Below are 19,710 nucleotides of genomic sequence, written 5' to 3' on the forward strand. Positions count from 1 at the left end.
TTGATATTCTAATGGTGGGTCTGTTGAAATTGTCAGCAAGGACTTGCTGTCTTGTGGCACCTCTTAGGTGTGCACTCGGGAGATTCCACGTCAGTGCGGCTTTAGTTTCTTATCAGCCATGCTCAGACTTCCATGTGAAGGAAAATACGGCCATATCTTTTACACATTTCAAGGTGTATCCCAGGAGGGAGTGTGAGAAGAACTGAGGGCAGACCTGCTCATTCACAGAATCCAGAGGGCAGTTAACAGCACATTGAGAAAGTGCGGTTGGAATTTCATATGATCAGTAAAGCATCTGACAAATACTAGATGTTTAGAGGTTGAATGGAATTGACCCAAGGCCCCATAATGAAGAACACTAAAGAGTAGTCATACCGAAGAAATAGTGAGATTCTAGGTCACTATCAGAAGGAATCAACACAATACGGTCATTTCTTGGTAGTGGCTTGAATTTTGCTAGAGTGGCAAGAAGGAATATACAACTAAGAGAATTTAACGTTATCTCAGCTCTGTGATCCATCCCACTGAGTGTTCTGTCTCTGACAGTGGCCAAGTTAGTGTGCCCACCTGGGTCTTTCTTGGCACACAGTAGGCATACTAATGTTGCTTGATTGTTATTGCCTGGTTTTACATTCTATGTAACTTTCAGTAGATACCGTGTTTCCCTGAAAATAAGTCCTAGCCGGACCGTCAGCTCTAATGTGTCTTTTGGGGCAAAAATTAGCACAAGACCCGATATTATATTATATTGTATTGTATTATATTATTCCCAGTCTTATATTAAAATAAGATTGGGTCTTATATTAATTTTTGCTCCAAAAGACACATTAGACCTGATGGTCCGGCTAGGTCTTATTTTCGGGGAAACACAGTAGCAAGCAACAAGCTACAGTTACATCTACTTTATTTTAGAGAAACCACTTTCATTTTGTAAATACAAAAAGTCCCCTTGGTTTCTTTTAAAACCTGGAGAAAACCTGAAAAGTTCATCTGGTCTACCTTCCATTTTTTGGAAGTGCTGTTATGTGTAGGACCCTATACTGTTCTTGTTTGTATTTTCAGAAGTCTCTGGGGATATAGTTTCCACAAGTCCTCCATGTTGCTTGTTAAAATGTCTGATTATTATAACAGTGTCTTTCTTAGCCCAAATCAAACTCTGTTGATCCATAAGCCTTTTTCGTGAGGGGGGAGTCATTTCTCCATGGAAAGAGAATAAAATCATCAGTATTTTTCTTACATTATCTTTGAATCAATAGATGGAAAAGATAGTAGACTTTAGAAATAAAAATGGAAGCACTGGATTAAGTGATCCCCATCTATACACCTGAAAATCAGACTAATTCTCAATTTTTTATTACCTCCTCTATTCAACAAATGTTGATCACCTACTGTTTGCCACGTCCAATAACCCCACTTTTAATTCTAATCCACTGTCTCCCTCAGCTTCAAAAGCAAAGAGGCAGACCAGTTATCCCAGGGATCCCAACATGCTCTGGAAATTCAGATACCATGTGAAATGCTTGACTTTTTCAGCAAAGCTGATATCACCATACGAGAAAGGTTATCAGAACAAAGGCACATTATTTCATTTATAATAACTAAAAATTAGTTACAACTTAAATTTCTAATAGTGGTGGATTAGTTAAATAATTTATGATTCTTCCATGTAATGGAATATTTTGTAACTATTAAAAATGATGATAAGGAAAAATGTTTATGCTATAAAGGGGGAAAAGTGGGTTGTAAATTGGCATATATAGTATAATAGGATATATGTGTATGTGTATATATATGATACTTTTGACCCTCAGACATTACTTTAGAGCTGTTTCAAAACTCTAAATTGTAGATATCTGCTATCAATGCAAATGGTTTTTGTTTATAAATATGCAAATAAATTATATCACTAGGGGATCAATAGTTCCTGTAAAAGTGATTTTGCATTTATTTGTGAATTTATTCCATGGCCCATCCAGATCTAGATATTTATATCTATCTATCTATTTATCTATCTATCTATCTATCTATCTATCTATCTATCTATCTATCTATAGATATATGTATCTAAATATCTAGATCTACATTTGTAGATCTGCTCTTTTTATTATATATATATATACATACAGATAGATCTATTATTTGAATTCTCTTTGAAGCAGTTGTAACATCTTCCTGCTTCCTTTATTGATTAAGGAAATCAAATCTTTGACACACGTTCATTTTATATTTGTATAAGATTCATGATTTTATCTTTGAAAATGTACATCCTTTAACACTTGCAAAATTTTAAGTTAGTTAACTTGAAAACTTCATCAATTTTACCTTAAGTTTGAACATTAATAACATTTATTGAGCATTTACCATGTGTCAAGCACTATGCTATTCACTTAACATTCATTATTTCATTCAATTCTTACAACAACCCTCCGGGTAAAAAGGAAAAAAAATGAAGTATAATAAATCTCATTCCTCAATTTACTTTGTTTTGAAAGCTGAGACCTTACTTTCTTAATTTGCTTTCTTATGGGCATTTCTCTGGGCACTACTTTGATATCAGAAGATGCATCTTTTATTCCCAAGCTTTTTAGAATAGATTATAAAAACTACTTTGAGAAGAGTATTTTGTTATTCATTATATTTAATCTTTGAAGAGGCAGTTTTCTGAATTGGTGAGAGGCTATTTAGCTCATCCTCTTTGTAATGTCCTGAAGGAAGTTCTCAAATGCTTGCTGGCTGATTGTGACAGCAAAAGAGGAAAGTCCTGCCCTGACTGAACTGAGTGGGAAAAACTGCATGCTAAGAGTAGATCACAGCGAAAAACTCAGGAGGGAAACTGGTCAACTGAAACTCCAGCTCACTCATTGAAGATGGGGATGGGGGAGGTAGTTCCTAGGACCAGAACTGTGGGCAGCTCCTGAGATCTAAGAGAAGGGAATTCCATTCAGGAAGCTGCTGTCAAACAAGCCTCAAACATTTTCTGCCCCTGTCTCTCTGCTTAAGGTTTAAATTTCTAGGCAGCTGTTATTAAAAGACGTTTGTAGGAATGCAGGCTGGGCAAAAACACCTGCTGCCCTCAAGCTGTACAGGAATGCCATGGAGGTGCCAAGTGTTTAGGAAATTGTGAAAAATGGCAGAACAGCAGTGACTGAATTGCCCGGCCCAGATGGGATGGATCTAGGAAGGCTTCAAGGGAGGGAGGGGAAGCAGAATTGTTGAATGGAAAAGAGATGTAGCTTGGAAAAGTGCCTATATGATGTCTGCGTAGAGTAGACACTCCATGACATTTATAGAATAAGTGAATGAAAAAAACTGTGCAAAAGACTATTCTATGCAACAAATAATTATTGAACTCTAGCTTCAGAGAACCTGGTAAGTTCAAATATAAGAGAAGGAAAACTTGCCCAGGAGTAGAAAAGTCCAGGGAGTAGAACAAACAGAGGCAGTTGAGACAACGTATTGCTGTTTGGGGGAGAGCCTCAGATTCCATTATTGCCAGAGGTAAAATGGTAAATGTCTTAAGTGGTCCCTGTATATTATTTCTCCAAAAGTGAAACCAACTGTGATTGGTTGGTGTTTCTGAATTCCTGTGAGAATTATCAGAAGCTCTGAGCAGTGGGATGCAGTGTGGAGGGCAGAAGCGGCCCAGGGCTGGCCATGGGCAAGACTGCTTTGCAGCAGCTTTGGCCTCAGGCCAGTATCTCAATTCTTTGTCTTTCTTTCACTTTGGGGTCACCACTCTCTCACCCTCTCACACCACCAGCACCCTTATGCTCTCTTTCTTCTGTGCCAGTAATATCTGAGCTTGCACGGAAGGTACAAATGGCAAATGATCTCACGCCAGCATACATCTCTATAGAGTCTTGTGTCCAATGCGCTTTCGTAGAACACGAAGCTGTTTTCATCAAATAAGTCAAAAAGGGTTACTTTCTCCAAGGGTAGGTTCAGCGAATCTCTGCTGGTGGAATTTGAGACGTCATGTAGCATCCTAATGTCTCCGAAATTATCCCACAGAGGTAGGAGCTCTTTGTATATTAGTGAGGCAGCCTCTACTTCTGTGTGGAGACAGCATGGACTTTCCAGGAAACTGGGAAGAAGAACACACCAAGGACAAGAAGAACCAGCCAGCTCATGCAAGCAATTAGGATTATCTGAACATTTGTATCTGATGCTAGCAGATGGTTAGAAACCATGTTGTTATGCCACGAAGTGTCCACAACACAGAGGTGTGGGCTTGGTGCCACCGAGAAGAAATCTCTTTTCTTCTTTCATGCTGGGATCCCCAAGGTGAAGGCAGTTTCATTAGAATTTAAAATGCACCACAATTAGGTGAGAGCGAACCTCTGTCACCTGTACATAGCCGGCACGTGAGACCTGCCAGGATTATTGCTATCTAGGGAATCCTGGTACAAAACCACCCAGACAGACCCTCTCCTGAGAGGAGGCGCCACCACCTTCTTTGGCGTTATTAATGTTGTCATCTTTTCAAGTTTGGAGTGAGAACTAGGTTTCTGGAAGACTCCACAATGTCTTGGAAACTAAACATTCAATACACAGACAATTTTGGAAAATATAGATAACCTAAAATAAGAAGATAGTTTTTACTGTAATCTGGCCATTTAGTGGTAACTGCTGTCCACAGTTTGGTGTCCATCTTGTGTGTTTTTTAAAAACAAAAATGGGATTATACTATTTATACTCTTTAATAAGGAAATTTTTCATGGAATATAGAGTGCACACCTGTTCATATCCTCACTTATTCATCTGTAACGGAGGTCTGCAAGTTGTGCTTACCTTCACAGGTAAAATCTGGCCTGCAGCCTGATTTTGTAAGTAAAGTTTCATTGGAATATACTCATTCATTTACAGATTATCTATGGCTGCTTTGATGCTATCATGGCTGAGCTGAGTGGTAGAAAGCTGAAATATTTACTGTTTGGCTCTTTATACAAAATGTTTGCTAACTCTTGATCTACAACTAATTAATAATAATAATAATAATAACTGTTATTGAGTATTTACGATGTGCTGGGTATAAAATAATAGTTAGGAACATGGATTCTGAGTTAGTCATCCTGCGTGTGAACCCTGACTCTGCCTTCTACTACCTCTGGGATGATGGATAAGTAAACCTCCGTAGGTCTTCATTTCCTTATTTGTGATAAAAGGGGACAATTGTATTATCTCATAATGTGGGTTGTGAAGTGTTATGCCTGGCACAGAGAGCTTAATAAATGTTAGCTATTATTATTCTCATTGTTACTTTATTATCATTTTCTTTGTTTTGCGCAGAGGTGTCCAAACTGCAGCCCGCAGGCCGGGCCCACTGCGGCCCATGATCCATTGTTAATTGGCCCTCAGCAAATTCCAAAAATGTATTTAGTTTACATATGGCCCTTGATGAAAAACATTGAAAAAAGTTTGGACACCCCTGGTTTAGCGTCAAAGCAGCCCTGTGAGAGATTTGTATCTTCCCATGAGAAACATGAGGCCAACAGAGGATAAGTAACTTGCTTAAGGGTCATTCAGGTCATAAGTGGCTGTAAGGTCATCATTTATTTCTTTCCTTCACTTATCCCGTCAGCCAATAGAAAGGAGCCAGATGCTGCCCTATTGGCCAGGGATTCAGTGGTGACCAAGAAGAGTCCTTGCCCCAAAGTGGCTCCACTTCTTGCTGAAGGAAAGAGGACAATAAAGAGATAAATAAATAAGATGATTTTAGATATGAGTAAAGAAGAAAATAAAACAGGATAATGATGCAGCGAGAGACTGATGAAGGGAGGGAGAGTGGTTTCTTAAGCTCAGGCAATCAGGAAAGGCTTCTGAGAAGGTGACATGCAAGCTGAGGCCTGACTCATGACTGGGATCATGTCATCCATCAGCCATCGTCCATCAGAAGAGCATTTCAGGCAAAGGGAACCACTGTTCTAAGTTCCTGAGCCTGGAGTGGGCAGGGCGGGGGTGGAGTGGGGTGAAGAGGCAGTGAAGGGGGCAGGGGACAGTGTTGAGTGACAATGGGGAGGGTGGTAGAAGATGATGTCAGTATTTGGATTTTTATTCTCAGTGTGAGCAGAAAGTGTTGGAGAGTTTTAAGCAGGAGAACAGGTGGGACGAAGGCAGAGGAACCAAGGGTGACGCCCAAGTGTTGGCATCGGTATTGGTGGCTGTTGGTCCAATGTAATCTGGCTTTTGTGCCAGTTTCATCTTCTGAAATTTCTGCTAATTGCTCAATCACATTAAAAATCTTCAGCCCTCATCCTCCCGACGTTCTCTCTGGAATTTGTTCACCATCACCATTGTTTACTCATGGAAACTCTCTTATTTGATTCCATGGAATCTTCCCTCTGGTTCTCCTGCAGCTTGTTTCCTCTCAGGCGCTTTCAATAGTTCACCCTCCTCCGTGTCTACCCAAGTCCTATTTCAGACACTCTTTTATGTGAGCACCAAAAGGTTACCCTCAATGGTTTCATTTATTTCCGTGGATCAACATACCCCAAACTCTATTGCCAGGTTCCAGACCTACATTTACAGCTGTTTAATGTACCTGTGTGCATACATGCGTGTCCCTCATTTCCCCAAATCAGTACATTCAAAGTGGAGCTCATTATCCTCCCCTTCCCTCGTTTCAATCTTCACTGCCTCCTGTATTCCCTTCACTCTGCAACAAACCTCCCAAATTAGAAACTGGGGTGTCACCCTTGATCAGTCTTCCTATACATACTCTTATAGCTAATTGTTTACCAACTTCTGCTGCTTCAACCTCAGAAATGTCTTTCAGCTGCAACCTCCCCTTTGTTTGAAAGTCCATCTCTTGCAACAGCCTCCTAACTTCTCTCCTTGTGCTGACTACGTTCCATTTGCTGTTGGCTCATACAAATGCCATTGCTTAAACTTTTCTGTTGAATCTTCATTGCCTGAGCTTAGCATAATGGTCCCCATGTAACATTCTAGTCATCCTTATTTCTGGGGCCACTCCCATACTCACAACTGTTACAGGCAGTTTGGTGTAAGTGGTTTACAGCGTGTTCCAGGGCCAGAGTTCTAATCTTGACTGCCTCTTGCTAGCTGTGTGATCTTGGGCAGGTTACTTAATCTCTCTGTGCCTCGGTTCTGTAGCTATAAAATTGGGATACTGCTAGTCCCTACCTAACTGGGTTATTGTGAAGGTTAAATGATCCAATGGGCATGAGTTTCAGAACAGTACCTCAATTACTATGTGTTTGTTACTATCAGTATTATTATCATCATCATCAGTATTGTTATTATTGTTATCTATACTCTAGCTACAAGGTTTTTTTCAAGTTTTCTTGACTACACCCTGCTCTTTCAAAACACTGGGTCTTTGACTATACCTTCTGTCCAGAATGCAGTTCCCTACTTCGTCATCTAGCAAATTTCCCTGGGCAAAAGTAGAAGCAAAATTCTCCATGCTTCTCCAACACTTTGTCCATAGCTTTGGATGTGTAGCCTTCACATGAAAGTTCAGGTTATGTGTTTGCATATCTGTCTCCCACAGAAGACAGTGAGTACGTCCACGTGAGGACCTGAGTTTCTCTTATCAGCTTTGCGGGCTTAGTGTTGAATGTAGCAGTTACTTTTTTAAAAAAAGAAAAAGAAAATGAAAAGTTTGTTAAATATGTGTTAAATGAATGAGATTCTTGACTAAAACTTCTGGTGGAAAAGCAGGGGCCTTGATTGTGTTATACAAAGGTTTATGCTCCTTTTCTTAGACATTTTATTATCAGGATCAACTCGGGGGTAAGGAAACTCATCAATGTTTTTTATGTAGATTACTCTTGGATCTATGACCCACAGTTATGATCTTCCCGCAGGCGTGGTAACTCTGTTTCCCTTAAAAGGAACTCTTTATTAGCAGGAAGGGAATGGCGGTGGTGTGGTGCTCAGTAGGAAACATGGCAGAGATGCTAACCAGCGATGGAGAGAATTCAAAACCCAAGTCCTCAGCTGAGAGGGTCAGGCTGTAACTCAAACCAGGTCTTGAGCTGAGAATCAATACTTGGAAGTCACCAGAGGGTGTTAGGAGTCCAACAGAGGAGTGGAAGCTCTAGTCCTGAGCAAAAGTAGAGGCCGAGCCACCAGGATACCAGTCACGGTAATGGACCTGGGGTTGTAGGAATGGTCACGGGGATTGTCTGATTATAGCATCTTCCCCAGCTGAGGCTGCATTTCATAGGCCACCCACAGCAGTTCTGGAAATTGGGCACCATCACAAATCACACATCCTGAACCCTGAGCTTCCAACTCCAGCCTGCACGTGTGGTGATGACTGACATAGTAGTTAGAGCATAGGCTCTGTATCCTGGTTACTCTGCCTTCAATTCCCACCGCTACTGCAGACATAAGATGCTACGTTGACTCTCTGAGACTGCTCATCTAACACATGAAGTAGGTAGACTTCATAGGAGAGGAGTGAGAGTTAAGTAAGATGATGTGTGTGAAGTACTCTGCATAGCACCTGACATGTGGTTATTGCCCAATGAGTTTTATAATTTTTTGTAAAAATAATATTTTTTATTATTATTAAATATTATAAAAAATAATAATATTTTATAATTTAAAAAAATGTTTATTCTTTTAAAGGAGCTCCCTGAAGCAGCCTGTCATCAGAAAGAAAACCACTACCGTTCAATGAATGCTTGACTCTATGTTAGACATTGTACTAAGACCTTTAGCTGTATTAATTCTTAATTTGCACAACAAAATGAACAGGCAGATAATGTTATCACCATTTTAGAGATGCGGAAACAGAAACTCAGAAGGTTTGTACCTTGCCCAAGGTAACATAGCTACTAAGTTTCAGAGCTTGGGGTTAGAAGCCTGTCTTTCTCTGAAGGCCTCTCCTCCTAGCTGCTGTGCAGTGTCTTCTAAACGGGTTGCAAGGGGACATCTGTAGAGGGAGCTGTAGAACTTATGGCTCCTGTTAAAATAACCAGGGTGTGTGTGTGTGTGTGTGCGTGTGTGTGTGCGTGTGTGTGTGTGACAATTTGCATGTAATTCCATTCTGTAAATGAAATTATTCTGGAGTGCGAGCAGTTGGTACTTACTATAGTGCCATCTGGCATTTTTTGGCAAAGCCCAGCTCTGGCACCATAAGATGAGGCATTAGTGGTTAAACAACAATAGTTTATGTTCATGGAGCAGGCAGCCACAGAAACTCAAAAGATAAGGCTACCAATAAGAATGCAAAGGTACAAGAACACCAACACTGGCTACAGTACTGCTTGGTGCCACATAAAAGTCTAGAGAGGGAATTGAGGTAGCGAGGAATTTATTTGCTCGGAAGCGTAGCAGAAAATACTGACTCTCAATCTTGTCCTTTTTAGTAACCAGACTCAGGACAAAAAGTCCAGCAAGATGATACCCTGATATTTGGTTAGCAATGTAAGGGACAATTGTCATGTAGAGCCCTGAGAAATAATGTGTTCTAAGGGGAACATCGTATGACTTCACAGTTGGAAATAGTCACTCCCATAGGATTCACGTGATCAACGTCCTCTAATGTTAGGAGCCGAGAAACATGCATCCTAGGAACCTCTGTGGTGTGTGTTTGATGGCACAGGCCTCGGTGAAGGCAGACCTGGGGTTGAATCCTGACTCCTCTGCTTCTTAGTTTTGTGACCTTGGGCCAGTTACTTAATATTTTAAAGTTTCAGTTTTCTCCGTCTGTAAAATGGGGATAATAGCACCTACCTCTTAGGGTTGTGAGGATTAATGATGAAAAGCTGAAATGATGAAGTAAATGATAGTTATTGATCTTTATTATACTATTTGCAAGTGTGAAGGAACCAAATTACTTACTTTAGTTATTCTGAAACAAGAATAGGTACAAGCTACATATATATATCTCCATACCTTTCTTTTTCAAAGAAACACTCCTGTCTCCAGGGAGTTATTACAACTTTTACATGTTCACATTAATTCCAGAGCCTTTATAATCATAAAATCCATTTATAGCCTTTAGTTGCCAAGCAACAAAGGACAAAGTACTGAGTATTTCCTTTTATTGCAAAAGGTTCAGCTTTTCCACGTTGGTCCTGAAATCAACATTTTTCAGAAATGACAGAACAGTGAAACTTAATACCATGTTTCCAGGGTTTAGTGGCATTCCTTATTAGGGATAGAATCAAAGCAGAAGGCAAACCTTGTTATTATTTTTCTGTTCCTGAATTAGTATTAAGCATTTTGTGCTCATTTCACAGTAAACCTGTAAGGTCTGAAGTTGGGAGACTGCAAATTCAGTTTAAGGAGAGAACTTGTTTCATTTTACTGATGATCTGTGACCCTCTCACTGTGAAAGCACTAGTCCTTTGAGCTATCAGTAGTCTTTTGGGAAAGGCTGGGGTAGTGCGAAATGTATATGAAAAATGTTATCTGCTGACCTTGTTAACCTCTGACCTCAAACATGTCACTCAACCATATACCGGCAGGGTTTGGGGAAGCTGGCTTTGAGGCACATAACTAAATTAAATTATCCACTTCTTTGAAAAGTATCAAAGGTTTTAATTATTCCTGTTGTTTTTGTCTGTGGACAAAATCAGTAAGTAAAGTTTGGAAATCAAAACAGAATAAAAAAATATATAGTCATAGGATGTAAAGTACAGCATAGGGAATACAGTGAATGGTACTGTAATAACTGTGTATGATGTCAGAGGGGTAGTAGACTTGGTGGGGTTATTACTTTGTGAAGGGTCTCAATGTCTAATCATCAGGTTGTTTTGTACACCTGAAACCAACAAACAAAAAGAGTAGAGGGGGAAACACACACTATAAGCAAGGGAAATAAGTAAAAAAACGTTAAGTGAAATCATATTGCATCTGTCTTTCTCTGTCTGACATACTCCACTCAGTACAGTACCCTCCAGGTCCATCCATGTCGCCACAGATGGCAAGAACCCATTCCCCTCCAGGGCCAAGCAATATTCCACTGTATATATGTACCACCTCCTCTTTATCCATTCATCTGTTGACAGACACCCAAGCTGCCTCCACATCTTGCCTATTGTAAATAATCCTGCAATGAACATATGAATGCACATGTCCCCTCGAAGTAGTGTTTGGGGTTTCTTCGGATAAATATCCTGAAGTGGAATTCCTGGATTCTTCACTGTCTCTTCTTATAGCCTTTGTTGTAAAGTCTATTTTGTCTGGTATAAGTATTGCTACCCCAGATTTTTTTTTCCTTTTTAATTTCCATTATCATGAAATATCTTTTTCCATCCCATTACTTTCTGTCTCTGTGTGTCTTTCAATCTGAAGTGAGTCTCTTGTAGACAACATATGTAAGCATTTGTTTTCTTATCCATTCAGCTTTCCTATGTCTTTTGGTTGGATCATTTTAGCCACTTACTTGTTGATAGATATGCAGATATTTTATTATTCATAATTTTGATTTTTTTTTTTTTCCATCTTAAAGAAGTCCCTCTAACATTCCTTGTAATGCTGGTTTGATGGTGATGAACTCCCTTAGCTTTTTCTTTCCTGGGAAGCTCTTTATCTGTCCTTCGATTTTAAATGATAGCCTTGCTGGGTAGAGTACTCTTGGCTTAGTTCCTTGCTTTTCATCATGTTGGAATTTTTGTGCCAATCCCTTTTGGCCTGCAAAGTTTCCATTGAGAAATCAGCTGACAGTCCTATGGGAGTTCCCTTATAAGTTACTCGTTGCCTTTCTCTTGCTGCCTTTAGGATTCTCACTTTGTCTTTCACCTTTGCCATTTTCATTATAATGTGTCTAGGTGTGGGCCTGTTTGGGTTCATCCTGTTTGGGACTCTCTGTGCTTCCGGGACTTGTCTGTCTATTTCCTTTGCCAGGTTAGGAAGTTTTCAATCATCATTTCTTCAGATAAGTTATCCCTTATGATGTGAATGTTTATTGTAAATACTATGTTTGATATTGTCCCAGAGGTCTCTTAAACTATCCTCATTGTTTTTGGATTCTCTTTTCTTTTTGCTGTTCCAATTGGTATTTTTGCTACTTTGTCTTCCAAATGGCTGATTCAGTTCTCTGCTTCACCTAGTTTTTTGGTGATTCCTTCTAGTGCATTCTTCATTTAAGTTATTGTATTCTTCATTTCTGACTGGCTCTTTTCTGTGGTTTCTATGTCCCTTTTTATGCTGGCTATCTCTTTTTTGAAGTTCTCATTAAGTTCCTTGAGCATCCTTATAACCATTGTTTTGAACTCTGTCTCTGGTTAGTTGCCTCCATTTCATTTAGTTCTTTTTCTGGATTTTCCTCTGTTTTTTTCATTTTGGGTGTATTTCTTTGTTTCCTCATTTTGGCTGCCTCTCTGTGTTTGTTTCTATGTATTAGGTAGATCTGCTATGTTTCCCAGTTTGGGCCGGGTGGCCTTATGTAATAGGTGTCCTGTGGGGTTCAATGGCACAGTCTCCCTGGTCACCTGAGCCGGGTCTTTCCAGGAGTGTCCCTTGTGCGGGTTGTGTGTGCCCTCCTGTTATAGTTGAACCTCGATTGCTCTTGCACATCAGTAGGTGGGATTGTCCCTCAGGCTGATTGGCTGTGAGGTTTGGCCACATCCACAGCTTATGGCCTGCTGTGTGAAAGGCTTATCCTATTGAGTGGGATTCATCCCAATGGACTCTGGTGCCTGTTGGGACCATCCTTTGTGTTTGCTGCTTGTGGGGCTAATTGGGTGGCTTTTTGCTGTGGTCTGAAGCCCACCTCCAAGTATGTTGGTTCTGGGGCCTCTTGGGAGGGGCTCCAGTGCACACTCTGGTCAGCCACTGCCTATGACTGGCTTGGGGCTACTTGGTAGGAACTGCAAAGTGATCCATGGTTGTTCATTGCCTGTGCTAAACCTGGAGGCATGTGGGAGAGGCTAAGCTGTGAACCAAAGATGGCTGCCACCAGTACCAGGCCTGGGGTAATTCCACAAAAAGCCAGGACACCTGGAGGCCTGCTACCACTTGCCAGTACCCTCAAGGTTAGCCACTGATAAAACCTTGTGGGTTAGGCAAGTTGGGTAAAGCAGGTTCTCAGGGAGTCACTAGAGTGGGGAGAGTTGTGATCACCAGGTTAATGTAGACTCTGGTTTGGTGCCAGTGCTGAGCCTGGAGCAACTCAGCAAAAGTCTCGGAGCATACTGTGGCCAGTTGCTGCCACCTGGGGCCTATTCAATAGTTTTCCAAGAAAGAGTGCAATGCAGGAGGGGCTGGTTGTTGGGGAGAAAGTGCCTCCTGTAGTGCATAAGTTGGGTTGGGCGAGGTCCCAGCTGAGTCAGCAGGGTGGAGCAGTGGAGCTTAACAGGCCAATCAGATTCAGATTTTGCCTGTGGGGGCGGGCTCAACATAGGAAAGATGGTACCCACGTGCCAGCTGCGCAGGAGCAGGACCCCTCACCTGGAAAATGCTAACTGTCCTGCAGTCCTCCACCTGAAACTACACACCTCAGTCTACTCCTTGTATGTCTCCAAAGCCCCCCGAGTCACCGTCCTTCCACTGGAGCCCAAAGTGAGTGCTTGTAAATGAGCGAGACTGTGCACAAGTTGTTTAAGAGGACCTCTGGGTTTCCCACAGCCTTCCAGCCCACCCAAATGGTCAGAATCCCTACTGTTTTTCATAGCCTGATGTTGTGGGGGCTACTCTTCCTGGCTTCAGTACTCTGGGCTGGGGAGCCTGGTATGGAGGGCTGGGGTTCCTTGCTCCTTTGGGGGGAACCTCTGCAGCTGTAATATCCCTCCTGATTCTCAACAACCACAGGGTGGTTTGGGGCCCTTTCCTCATCTCCACCCATCCTACCAGTCTTGGCGTGGCTTCTTCTTAAGTTTTTTATTTTATTTTATTTTTTTATTGGGGAATGTTGGGGAACAGTGTGTTTTTACAGGGCCCATCAGCTCTAAATCAAGTTGTTGTCCTTCAATCTAGCTGTGTAGGGTGCAGCTCAGCTCCAAGTCAAGTTGCCATTTTCAATCTTTAGTTGCAGGGGACGCAGCCCATCATCCCATGTGGGAATTGAAATGGCAACCTTGTTGTTGAGAGCTCGCACTGTAACCAACTGAGTCATCTGGCCGCCCCTCTGGCAGCTCAATGCAGCTCATTCATTGTCTTCAATCTAGTTGTGGAGGGTGCAGCTCACTGGCTCATGTGGAAATAGAACCAGCAACCCTGCTGTTAAGAGCTCACGCTCTAACCAACTGAGCCATCCGGCGCCCTACATTTTTAGTCATAGGACTTCTGTTTGGTTAGACTTCAGGTGGTTCCCCCGGTTGATTGTTCTATAATTTAGTTGTAATTTTAATGATTTCATGGAAGGATGCAGACACAGTTTGTATCTATTCTACCATCTTGGATCAGGAATCACCACCCTAACCCCCTGCTTTGATGAAACCAATCTGCCGAAGTTCAGCACTTGGTGTATTGTTTCTGCGTCCTGTGTTTAGGGGGTGGAGGTGAGGAGCAGGGAAGGAATAAGAAGGGAATGAACATTTATTATGAGCCTAGCACATAGTGTTAAAGGGGGGGAAAAATTCAATGATACTGTTAAAGCATGGTAAGGAGGACTTTATTCCAAAAAGAGACCTTCACAATAGGTATAATGACAGTTGTGACAAACTTTTGCAGTGGGGGAAAGAGACTGAGTACAACTTTGTGTACAGTATAGGCAAGTAGGAATTTTTAGCCAAGGAGCAGGGTAAGGGGGATTCTGGAAAAACTGACCTAACAAGACTTGCTGGACATAGGCGAGGGTGATCAGACATCACCTGGGCGATGGTGGAGGCTGAGCAACCTAATTTAGATAACAAGGGTGATCATATATGGACAATGGGGGATGCTGGTTAAACTGATTTATCAGGTTTCTTGCTCAAATTAAAAAATGCACAGAGAAACATGGAAGTAGCCCTTGTTGAAAAGTTCAGGGGAGTCTGAATACAGCTTGGTCAAGGAGAGAACATGTTAGTAGTGGGTTATATATGTTACTACATTTAGTCTGTAAGCAACGCTCTAAGGTGGTAAAACCCAGATGAGGAAACAGGCTCAGACAGGTTCAGGAGAACTGGAATTTAACCCAGGTCTGCCTGTTTTGCAGTTTCTCAAATTCTCATGCTTTTCCTGGCTCCAGGTCACATGGGGTTCCCTCCTTCTGGAACACTCTGTCCTCCCTTATTCACCTGGATAACTGCTGTTCACCCCTGAGGTCTTGGCCTTGGTTGGCCTCATTCCCTCCTGGCTCCCGTGTTTTCCATAGTATTTTGCACTTCACCTTTCAAAGTATGTATTGCCTTTTTCTGTGTCTGTCTCTTATGGACACATGGAAGGAAGGAACTATGTCATTCATTGCTGCAGCCTCAGCAGCTAGGAACTGGCACATAGTAGGTACTAAAAAAAAACTGATGCATTAGTAAATATAAAACACCAAACCTGGTCTTTCCCCCAGGATTCCAAGCCTTCTGGATTTCCCTCCCCTTTATTTCTTGAATTTAAGAGGACATGAAACCCAGCCCTCATCCATTGCTCTGCTGGGCTGTCCCCTTCCTATATGCCTGGCTTGACAGAATAGGAAGTGATTGCTGAGGCAGGCCGGGCACCCCTGAAAGCCACAGGGTCGGCAGCTTCCTTGTCACATTTTCCTGAATTTGTGCCATGCAGAGTACACCCATGGGGCCTTGATTTAGTATTCAACGCTGTGTGTTTCAGACAAGTCCAACCACCTGTACAGCCTGTGGTGGATATCCCCTTTTTAGATCTCCTTCCTTTGGGATGGTTTTCCTCTTCCTCCTCCTTTTTGGCCTTTGGCAAAGTTAGACTTTCTAATAGACCAAACTAGAACAATAATTCTTCAGAATCTTGGACAGGAAATCAATAAGATTTCTAAATGTGTTCCTATACCACTTAAAAACGTTTTTGTCAGCTTCTGTTTCCCAAATTTATCTTTTATGGTTAACATGCACTTGTGTTTTATTTCTCTTCTGGTGTTTTATTTTTTCCTGCATTTATTAACATTAGTACGTGTTATTGAGGAGAAAATGGACTTAGTGTGTTCAGAGAGGGGAGGAGAGTCCCTGAGTTCAGGAAGGTAGCTCTAATGTAATTGATTTAATCCAGTTATAATTTCAGTTTCCTCCTCTCTCCTTTCCTTATAATTCAGCAGCTGTAACTCTTCTTTGTAACCCCTTTCTAACATCCTTTTTGTAAAGGGTAAATTCCTATATTTTCTGAAGTACTTAACAATATTAATAATAATTTTATGTGTTCCTTACATTTTTATTAGGAATGTTGTTGTTTTTATTATTTTTTTAAGTGGTTTGCCTCAACCCTACTTTCCTTCATTACTTTGCATGATTTTGTGGAAAGCAAGGTTGCTCAGGAGCACACACATTATGTTATAGTAGAAAACCCCTGAGCCCCTGCAATAACAACTGTGTTACTGCTACTTGAGCAAGTTATTTAAGCTCACTAAGATTATGTGCTCTTCTGAAAAATGGGGATAATAATACTTCATATTTGATAGAATGAAATTGTGAGGATGAAATGAAAAAGTAGCTGTAAAATTCTTAGCGTAATATCAGTAGATATAAAGTGCTCAACAAATTTACCAAGTGTTATTATTATTATTCTCCATTGACCATCTCTCATGTGGCTTGACTTGTGATTCTGTCACACTCTGTTGGCTCTCCTCTGGACACCCCACTATTTGTCAACATTCCTCTTAAGGTATGGGGCCCATGTCATCAAGATTGGACGTGTGTATTGAAGAATGGGACTTCAGCATCCTAGTTCACTACTCAATGATTTTATTGTTTTATTATGATAGTTTCTTTTCCCATTACTTCCTCATGATGATACAACTAAAAGACCTCTGTCTGTATCACCAGTTCACTCATAAGCCAAGTTTCCATCCCGTATTTACATAATGTAAAAAGTCAATGTAAAACTGAATGCTTAACCTATAAAATTTCATCTGTCAGTCAGTCATCAATCCAGTGGGTCCAGATGAGACCTGACTCTTTTATACCATATTGCACCTTGCCTACCTCCTTCAAGCTATCTACATACTTGGCCAGTTTGCTTTCTCTGTAATTATCCAAATCAGAAAAAACAGTATTGAGAAGGATAAGAGCAGAGTCATTTTATACTGAATTTTAGGATTTTTTCCAGGTTAACATTTTGGGGTACAGTTGTTCTCCCAGTTATAAATTCGCTTCATTCTAATGTAATTTTCTCCACTTTTCTCCATCTTAGCTACAAATATAGCCATTCTTGACTGCTCACCCCTCCCCTCCAAATAGAATTGGAAGCCCCCTTGACTTATTACACCATGTTGGTAACTGTCTGCTTCCTTTTGGTGCCCCTCTCCTACCTTGAGGGTAAGATTGTCGCCCACTGTTGTGTCCCCAGTTCCTAGCACACACACTTCATTAAAATATTTGTTGAATGTTGAATGAATGAATGAGCAATTTTGTTAAGTGTCTGGCCGAAGTCAAGATACACATTTCCACGGAGGGTGTCCTAATCTGCTAGTCAGGCGACTGAACAGGAAGTGAAATCTACCTGCACGACCAGTTCTTGGTGGGCAGCTGCAGGCTCCCTGATGTCTTCTGCTGTTCATGGAGTCCAGCAGCCAGGTTTTTAGCAATCCTTTGTAGAATTTTGCATCTGTGACAGTTATAGAAAACCCATGTGGGTGTTGCCATTCTGTTACACAATGTGCTTGAACTATTTATTTGCTGAAGTTGGATAAAGGTTAATTTTCATTTTATCTTTTGATTATCGGGCACATGGATTTCAGGTGATTCATAGCCCATTAAAGTCCAGAGACAGTCTTTTAATTTGGTCACTATTTCCAACAAAGGGTCATGTTAACTCTGCTTGAAAGAACTAATTAGATCCTTCCCGGATGAAGGCAGGATAACCTGTGCAGGGAGGCCTGGGAGACTCGCAGGACTCCAAGGCATCAGGTGGAGTGTTGCCGGGGGCAGCGCTCTGTGCTCACCTCTGCCTGCAAGGGTGCAAACACAGGGCTGACACGGTATGACCCTTAGCAGATGAATTCCTCCAGCTCCTTCTCAGGCTCCTCACCCAACTCTCATATTTCCTCTATTTCCTCTCACAAGGCACCAGCACAACCTCCCACCCAGCCACCGTAACAGGGAAGAGAATAGCCTGGATTCCTTCTAATCAGTCACAGAGTCCAATGGGGATCTTCTTTCTCATACTTCTCACAGCCAGTGGTGTGCTGGTAAATGTGAAACAATCAACTCTTTGGGGGAAGACATTCCCCAATTTGTAGTGTTTGCCAATTTCCATGGTGTAAATCCTCCCACTATGACTAATTTCAAGCTATTAACATGACACCAACTATGGAGATGGAGAAAGATGTGCAGAACTTTGTACAATTGGCTCCTGCTCGCCACTGCACATTCTCCCACTTTGCTGACCCTACCTCCATTGTACCAGATCACGGCTTCACGGCTTTCAGGGCCCCAGCATCTGCTCCTGCTGACGGTTCCAGCCTCATGGACCCCATTCCTGGAAGCTTTTCCTGGCACCCTGTTGCTCCTGCTGAGTCATTTAAGTGTCCCATAATGCTCTGTGTACAACTCCGTTTTCACATCAAATTGCTATGGTGTGTTTTTATGCCAGTTTTTCTCACTAGTCTGTGAACTTCTTGAGCACAGGAACTGATGATAATGACAAAGGGTATGTTTACTGAGCTGGGAACTATGCTAGGTACCTTATATGCACGATTCCATTTAATCCTCCCAGCAACTCTGTGAGGTAGATGCTCTGATTTTCCTCATTTTATAGAGAAGAAAACTGAGACACAGAGAGGCCAGGTAATTTGCCCAAGGTTGCAGAGTTGGGAAGTGTCTCAGCCAGCTTTGACTCCAGGCCTGATTGTAGAACCAGGACCCTTTCTTACTAAGGCTCCTTTGTCTTTGTGTCTCTAGCCTTGTGCCTGGTCAATAACAGTTGCCCTTTGATTGTGTGTTGCGTGATTTAATGAGGGATGGCGAATGTTGGCAGTGTTCTTACCTCGTCTCTTCCTTCTAGTCTTGTCCAGCTTCGCTCCCAACAGCAGGCAGAGAGACCTTTCAAAACTATAGACCTGATAATGCCACCCCTCTGATGAAAATTTTCAATGTTTTCATAACTTTTAAGACAAATTCCTTACCTTGATACCTATAAAACTTCATGATCTGTTGTCTGACGGTTTCTCTAGATATACCTTCCACCATTCAAAATCACATTTGTTCATGCAAATCTTATTACTCACCCAACGAATTCAGTATTTATCGAATAACTGCCATGTTCCAGGCCTTGTTTTAGATGCTTTAGGATCTGTACAAAAAGAGGCAGTTTCTACCTGAGAGAGGCTTAGAGTTCAGTAGAGACAGACACACACCACGTGATTGCTACAGTGGTGGAACTAAAAGTATATGCGGCTTGCAGTGGATCCATGAAAAGCACTGCTTTCATTCTTCCGTGTTCTTTACCTGCCTCCAGCTCTGGCACCTTTCCACAGGAGTCCTGCTGCGGACTATTGGAATTCATTTGCACATGCTTTTTTTCTGCTCCTAGAATTTTATTATTTTTTTTATCACCCTTGGCTTATCCTTAAAAATTCCTTTCAAGTGTGACCTTCAGGAAATCCTTGCACCCCCCCACCCCGCCCCCCATCAGCCTAACTGAAAGGCTCCCATGGTACCCATGCCTACAACCATTCTAACATGAACACCC

General features: G+C 41.6%; 1 protein-coding gene across 2 annotated transcripts in view; it reads left to right on the top strand.

Annotated features, from left to right (window-relative positions):
* MYRFL (myelin regulatory factor like) overlaps nt 1–19,710 on the top strand; it is a 107,680-nt gene that overhangs the window by 9,412 nt on the left and 78,558 nt on the right. The window lies entirely within an intron of this gene.

The sequence above is a fragment of the Rhinolophus sinicus genome, chromosome 1 (assembly GCF_057876585.1).
Source record: "Rhinolophus sinicus isolate RSI-liver-muscle chromosome 1, RSI-T2T, whole genome shotgun sequence".
Lineage (NCBI taxonomy): Eukaryota > Metazoa > Chordata > Mammalia > Chiroptera > Rhinolophidae > Rhinolophus > Rhinolophus sinicus.